Raw genomic sequence first — 6,492 nt, forward strand, 5'->3', positions numbered from 1 at the left:
ACAAAGAGTGAGGGAGATGAGCTTGTGACATTAGCATGAGGTCTGCAATGAGAACAAATCCTGAGGGAGCCTTCAGTGATGCCACACAGAACATACATAAAAGCATAGTCTTGTAAAAAGATCTAATTCATTGCCTGGTTTATTCCACTTACACAGAAAAAGCCTAAAATATTTCATATAATACTGGTTTGCTAAAAAAGACATATCCAGTTACTTTTTAAAAGCAGTGACATTACAGCTGATGTCTGAGAACTAAACAAAATGTCAAGCAGATTGAGTTCTTTGGCTGAACTTATTCATTTGAAAATGGTGATTCATTCAAACTGAGACTCTTGTAAAGCAATGTCCAGCTCTAGTGAGATGTTCTCCTGGTGGGGAATCTGATGTCAGAGCAGCACCTCTGTGCTAGGAAGCTTGATCCTGAAATAGCAGCTGGGACTCTCACTGGGTCTCCGGCCGCAGGAGGTGAAAGGCATGTATTAACACGAGTAGTGCAAGGAAAACTGCTCAGTTCCTGTGGTCCGAATAAAATCAGGATCCAGGTGGTTTATTGATTTGTTAATGATACAGAAATTACTGGCAAGCAGCAATTTGAGATCATTATCAACAATAAAATAGAAAAACTGCAATGCTAGACACAAAGTGTCAATAGGTACCTATGAATTTCTGAACACTCTTTTATAAAAAATGCCAAGAATTTCTAATCCTACCCCAACACACATGCACGCAGGTGCATACACACACAGAGTGACATGCACATGCATGCCCTCTCTGTGGCTCTGCAGGGTTACATGTGCACCCCCTGTCCTGAATCTGGGGGTTCCCCCCTTTGCACACTATACATTTTCATCTCCCACTGGTATTGCGGGTGCTCCAGCACTGCATGTGCCCCTGCAGCTCCCCGCAGCCTGCTGGGGCTGGGGCTGGTGCAAAATCCCTTCAGGGTTCCTGAAGCACAGGTCCCTATCTGTGCCTCCCCCTCCCCAGGCTGGGCACAGGAGACTCACAGGAGCCAGCGAGAAGGCTGCAACGCTGCAGGGCAGCTCCTGGCAGTGCCAAACCAGGCTTTGCCTCATGTGGTTTTCCTACATCTCGGTCTCCCAGGTAAGAAAGATTCAAGGTGTCTTTTACACTTCTATTCCAGCTGACTCTTTTTATGACTGAAAAATCCACAGGCAAATAGCTGGTTACTGTTTAACCTGGCTGCTGGTCATCTTCCTACACAGCAGCACCAGTCTGCAGGCAAGAGCCTCACAGGCAGTTTGGGACAGTCCATTCCCACATCCAGTTTTTAATTACTTGGGCTTGTTAGCTTTTGGATGTTTGGGGGGTGTGTGTGTGTCTGTTTATCATTGCCCAACTGCAATCAATTATTTTATCTGTTTGATTTTTTTAAGAGATTTAGTGGATTGGTTGCAAGCAGTAATAAAAAGTTTGAAAGGGAATTTGGAACTAGGTACTTAATTTTTATATTCCTGAAATGAGATACCTTAAAAAAATCTCTTTTTGCAGATGTCCCAGAAGGGGAGAGATAAAGTGATATACAAGACTATAAGCAAGACTGAGCCAGGCTCTTCTCAGAGGTGCTCAACAAAGGGTCAAGAAGCAACAGTTACAAGTTGCAGCAAGGGAAACTTCAATTTTTATTCACATTTAAAAACTCCCCACAAAAGCGATTAAGCACAGATTTCCAGAGATCTTGTGGTATCTCCATCATTGGAGATTTTCAGAAATTGACTGGACAAGGCCATGATTAACCAGAACTAACTTGGAAAGCAATGTTGCTTGGAGGAGGAGGTTGGATTGTATGAGTCTTGGTAATCTCTTCCAATCTAAATAATTCTGTGATTCATCACTTCTACCTTTCACTTAGTGCCCTCCTAGTGATAAATGCTTGATTACTGTGAGCAAGTCTGCAGTCTAGTCTGCTGATTAAAGCACTCATGAGGAACACTGCATCTAAAGTAGCATACTGCTAAACGCACAAGCACTAAATTGGCAGAGTCTGGACAAATCCATTCTCTCAAATGTTCTTAAACACCAAAACAGATGGGTGCCATTGATTTTAGGACCCTGGGAAATACAGAAAGGTGAGCTTAATGGAAGAAAGGGTGAGATACTAGAAAATATGTATGTATCTGTGCTAACTTCATCACTATTGGGAAAGAGCTGTAACAATTTGATAGCCTGAATGTAAATGTTAGTATCAGCGTAACTGGCTTAATAATATTGCTGACTTTAGACTAATAACAAAGTGTTGGCTCCATATAGAAGGTGTGTTTCTTTAGCCCACTTTATTCACACAGGGTGCAGACTGGCATCCCACACTTGGGAACCAGTTGCTGAAATCTGGATGCAGCAATTGAGGAAGAATGTGGGCAACGAAGCATGTGACAGGGGGTTCATCAACTGACCAAGGCAAACAGCTGGTTTGAACCCCAAATTATTTGGAAAAGTACAGGACAGGCTGGGCCATAGGCATATACAGGAAAAAAGTTAACCATACAGCCCATCAAGTTCTCACCTGTCCTTACTAACACAGGCATGGGCCTCTCTCCTCTGGATGTTCAAACCTACATTCTCCACTTCCTTTGTGAATGCCTTAGTGGTTGATAGAATAAGCACATCTTCAGCTCTGTTGAAAATTTTTAGGAAGCCATAAGTGTCAGAACCATGAAAGCAGACTGAGATCAAATACAAAGTGTAACACTGTCACCTAGTGATCTTGACAGTTTGATGAGTAAGGACTTGTGCATGCTTTCGCCAGATCAATTACACATTCTTCATTGTATTCACTTTGAGACTAAAACAAAACCCCAGAAATAATCTGGAGAATAAACACCCTACTTAGGACATCCATTCTCCTCTCCCAAGGGAGTGTCCTCGCTCTTAGTCTGTTCTGCACAAGTGGTGCACTACTGCCCCTTCTCAGATGATAGATACCATCTGTGGTTGCTTTGCTGTCTACTGAACTCTGTGCATACTGTGTGGTAAATTGTACACCAAGATCACACCTAACAGATCTCGCTTTCCCCAGGGCTTTAGTCAGGTCTTTGTCTCAGCTCTGAATCATAACATAGATGAGGCAGAAACTAAAATGGTTTCTTTGTACATTTGCATGCCGGGGCAACTTTGTAGTGCCATATGCAGATGTTAATTACATGTTCTGGAGTTTAGATTTACAAATTGCTCTTCTTGACTGTGGATCTGAAGCTGATAGTATTTTTTGAAAGAACTCCATGTTTGAAAGTTAGACAATAAACAGATGGGAAAAAATACTTGGTGATCCTGTTCAGGATCTCAGAAGATCTACATCATCAGGGGAATACAAAAAAAAAAAAAAAAAAAAAAGGGGGGGGGGGAGGAGAGGGGATCTGTTGCCTAAACGGGAAACTGCCTTGAGAAAATGTATCTGTAGGAACCACAACCAGGGGATGCTTGTGCATTTAAGAGTCATTGGCAGTAACCAACACCATGAGCAGGAAAACTAGAAACCTTTCTCAGCAAAATCCCCTTCTCATAGAGGCTAAGCTTGCTTTAGCTTATTTTCTTGCTTTGTTTGCAGTTTGTGCTGTAAAAGGTCCAGGTTCAACAGAAAAAACTCAAAAGAGAATTAGCCCTGACTTTTCTGACAGCTTTTTGGCTACATAGTAGTAGAAATTGTAGTGCAAACATCCTCAAGCTAGTGTAAATCTAGAGCCTTTTCCTGATTTCTTGGCAACTGCTGTATTATTGTGTGAAATAAGCCGCCTTCTCGTATCTCCTTCTGCAGTAAGTGCCTGCTCCCAAAAGAGTAGCCAGTGTGTGGATATTAATCTGTCAGAAGTGCCTGCTATGAATCCTAAATTGGTCACCTAATCATTCACCCATCGGGGACTTTCAGGTAATGGAGAGGTGAGTTCCTAAGCAAGGAGCTCTGAAATCAAAGTCTGGAGACCTCCATGGCCAGGTAGGAAACCTAGGACCAGGTTAGGTTGCCTGAATCAGTTAATGAAAGCCTGCAGACCACTTTTTAAACCCTGAAGCATCCAAGTTAAATGTGTCAAGTGGGCAGCGTAAGCTTTCTTTTATCTTTGAAAAGTGTAGGACTTCTGCATGTTTTGTTCCAGTGCAGGACAAGAGAAAAATTCACCTACATAAAGTTAAAGTCATAATGTCTTCTTTAAAAGCTCAAATTTAGTTCTGCTAGAATATATTTTGAATGTATTTTATCCTGATAGTATTCTGCTATGCATTGACTCCTTTATTGCTACATAGATACTGAACAAAGGGGGTGGGGGGTGGGGATGGAGATCACTTCTGGTAGTAAAACAGAATTTCCTTGTTCAACAGTACAAAACGTCTTCACTGGTATATACTTCAGAAGGTGTTTCATACTTCCTAATAAAGAAAACTTTCTTTTACTTTTTTAAGACCTAAAGTACTTCAGTGGTGTTATAGTAATAGATAAGGGAATATGTTTTAACCTTTCTGTTTAAATTAGTATCTGTGCTTATAAACACAAAAACTTTTATTTTGGCTGTTATTAAGATTGAAAATAATCCAAAAGTATTAGGAAATTCTAGAGTTAAGTTTCCAATTCTCGTGCTAAATCTTAAGTATTGTTTTTATACTACAGCCTTTAATAACATAAGCATACACTATTTTTTCCACAGGATACTGCATCATTCAGTACACAGGACAGACTGTTAGGCCTGTACTGAATGAAATCGTTGTCTGTACAAACGCTGCCTTATGTTTGATAGAGTTTGGAAGTTATATAGAAAACAAAAAAATGAGGACTTAAGGAGGAGAAAGGATGGTCTTGTTTGTTAGTTGGTTGAGTGCAGGCTGGGTGTATTTCAGCCTCTGCCAGATGTCCGGCTTCTCAGAAGAGCCTTATTTCAATGTTTTCTGTGAAAATGAGAGATGGAGAAAGCAGAATTGCTGGAAACGCTGTGCAAAGTGGCACTTAAATATATTAATCTATTATTTTTATATGTATATATACATTATTTTATAACACATTTATAAACACATTAAAAATTATCAATTTTAAATATATCTTTATAAATCAAGGGATTAAATCACAATGGTTGTAATTAACTGCACAAGCTGGGCAGAGTTTACCAAGCTGATGTATTAAGCCAAATCAGAAGATAAATGCATCCATTGCAATACCTTTTTTAAAAAATACAAATTAACTTCTATTAGAATAATTGTTTAATTTCTAATTTCAGCAACATTGACTATATATTGGTTTATATCCCTGTTGAACACAGGTGCTCCAGGGATATTCATAATGACAATGCTTGTACATGCTGGGACACATTTCTTCCCCACAAGGTGGTGATATTACTATGTCATACAGTATTTTTTGCTTCAGAACAAACTGAAGCAGTTTTATGTTCAAAAGGACTAAAATGTCATGCCATTTCATGCAAAGAGCAGTACAATTTATGCTTGCCTTCATCTTAGTTAAAAGGTGAAATGACTGCACCCTCTTCAACTTGTGGGATTAAAACATCTTTTTGTAGATACCTTTACTCAGAATTGCCTAGACAGTAGTTTTATCTTAAGAACCCAAGAACTGGGACAAAGAGGAATCAACCTTTGTGTGGTTAGAGGTGTAGGATCTTAGTTAAATGGACGACTAACATGTTTCTGAGTGTGCTCAGCAGTTCACATTGGAGCTTTAGTTGAGCTGATGAGCTGTATGCCTAGATGTGTGGCAGAGATGGGTAGTTAAAGCGGGTTGTGGAATGCCAGATCTTTCTTTTATGTAGATTAAAACCCCGTGTTCATCACTAAAGAGACAATATCACTAAATATCTAGATAGATTAACCATGAAATAAGTTTAAGAATTGGGTCCCCTAGCTATGTGTCCTTACCAAAGAAGCACTACCTGCTATAGTGCTCTTGAAGTGCAAGGACAAAAGCCAGCAATGCACTGAAACTGCTTCTCCCAGCCACACCAAGAAATGGAACAGAGAATTCCATATATCACTGTGGTCATTAAGACGGTAAGTTTGTCCCATCTTAAATTTATTTTGAAAAGAGAGAGAACTGAATAACTGAGCATCACAGCATGGCTGGTGTTCCTTATCCACCAAAAATTATCTGCATCAAAACACCTGAAACATCATTAATTGGGAACAGCTTTACACTTGAGAAGTAAAGGGTCACCTTTGTAGTTGCTCAGTGCTCATCAAAGTGTTGCAACTGGTGCTTTATAGGTTGGATCGGTATGCTGATGTTATGCGGTATAACCATTAGGTCAGAAGTGGTGTCTGAAGACACAAATCTCAGAATCATAGAACACCTCAGGCTGGAAGGGACCTTGAAAGATCATCTGGTCCAACCTTTCATGAGAAAGGAAGACTTGATGAGATTATTTAGCACCCTGACCAATCCCATCTTGAAAACCTCCAGTGATGGACACTCTACCACACCCCTGTGGAGCTTGTTCCATCACTCCAAAGACTATTACTATTATAAGCAAGACATTACTA

This window comes from Falco punctatus, assembly GCF_963210335.1.
Source record: "Falco punctatus genome assembly, chromosome: 5".
Taxonomy (NCBI): domain Eukaryota; kingdom Metazoa; phylum Chordata; class Aves; order Falconiformes; family Falconidae; genus Falco; species Falco punctatus.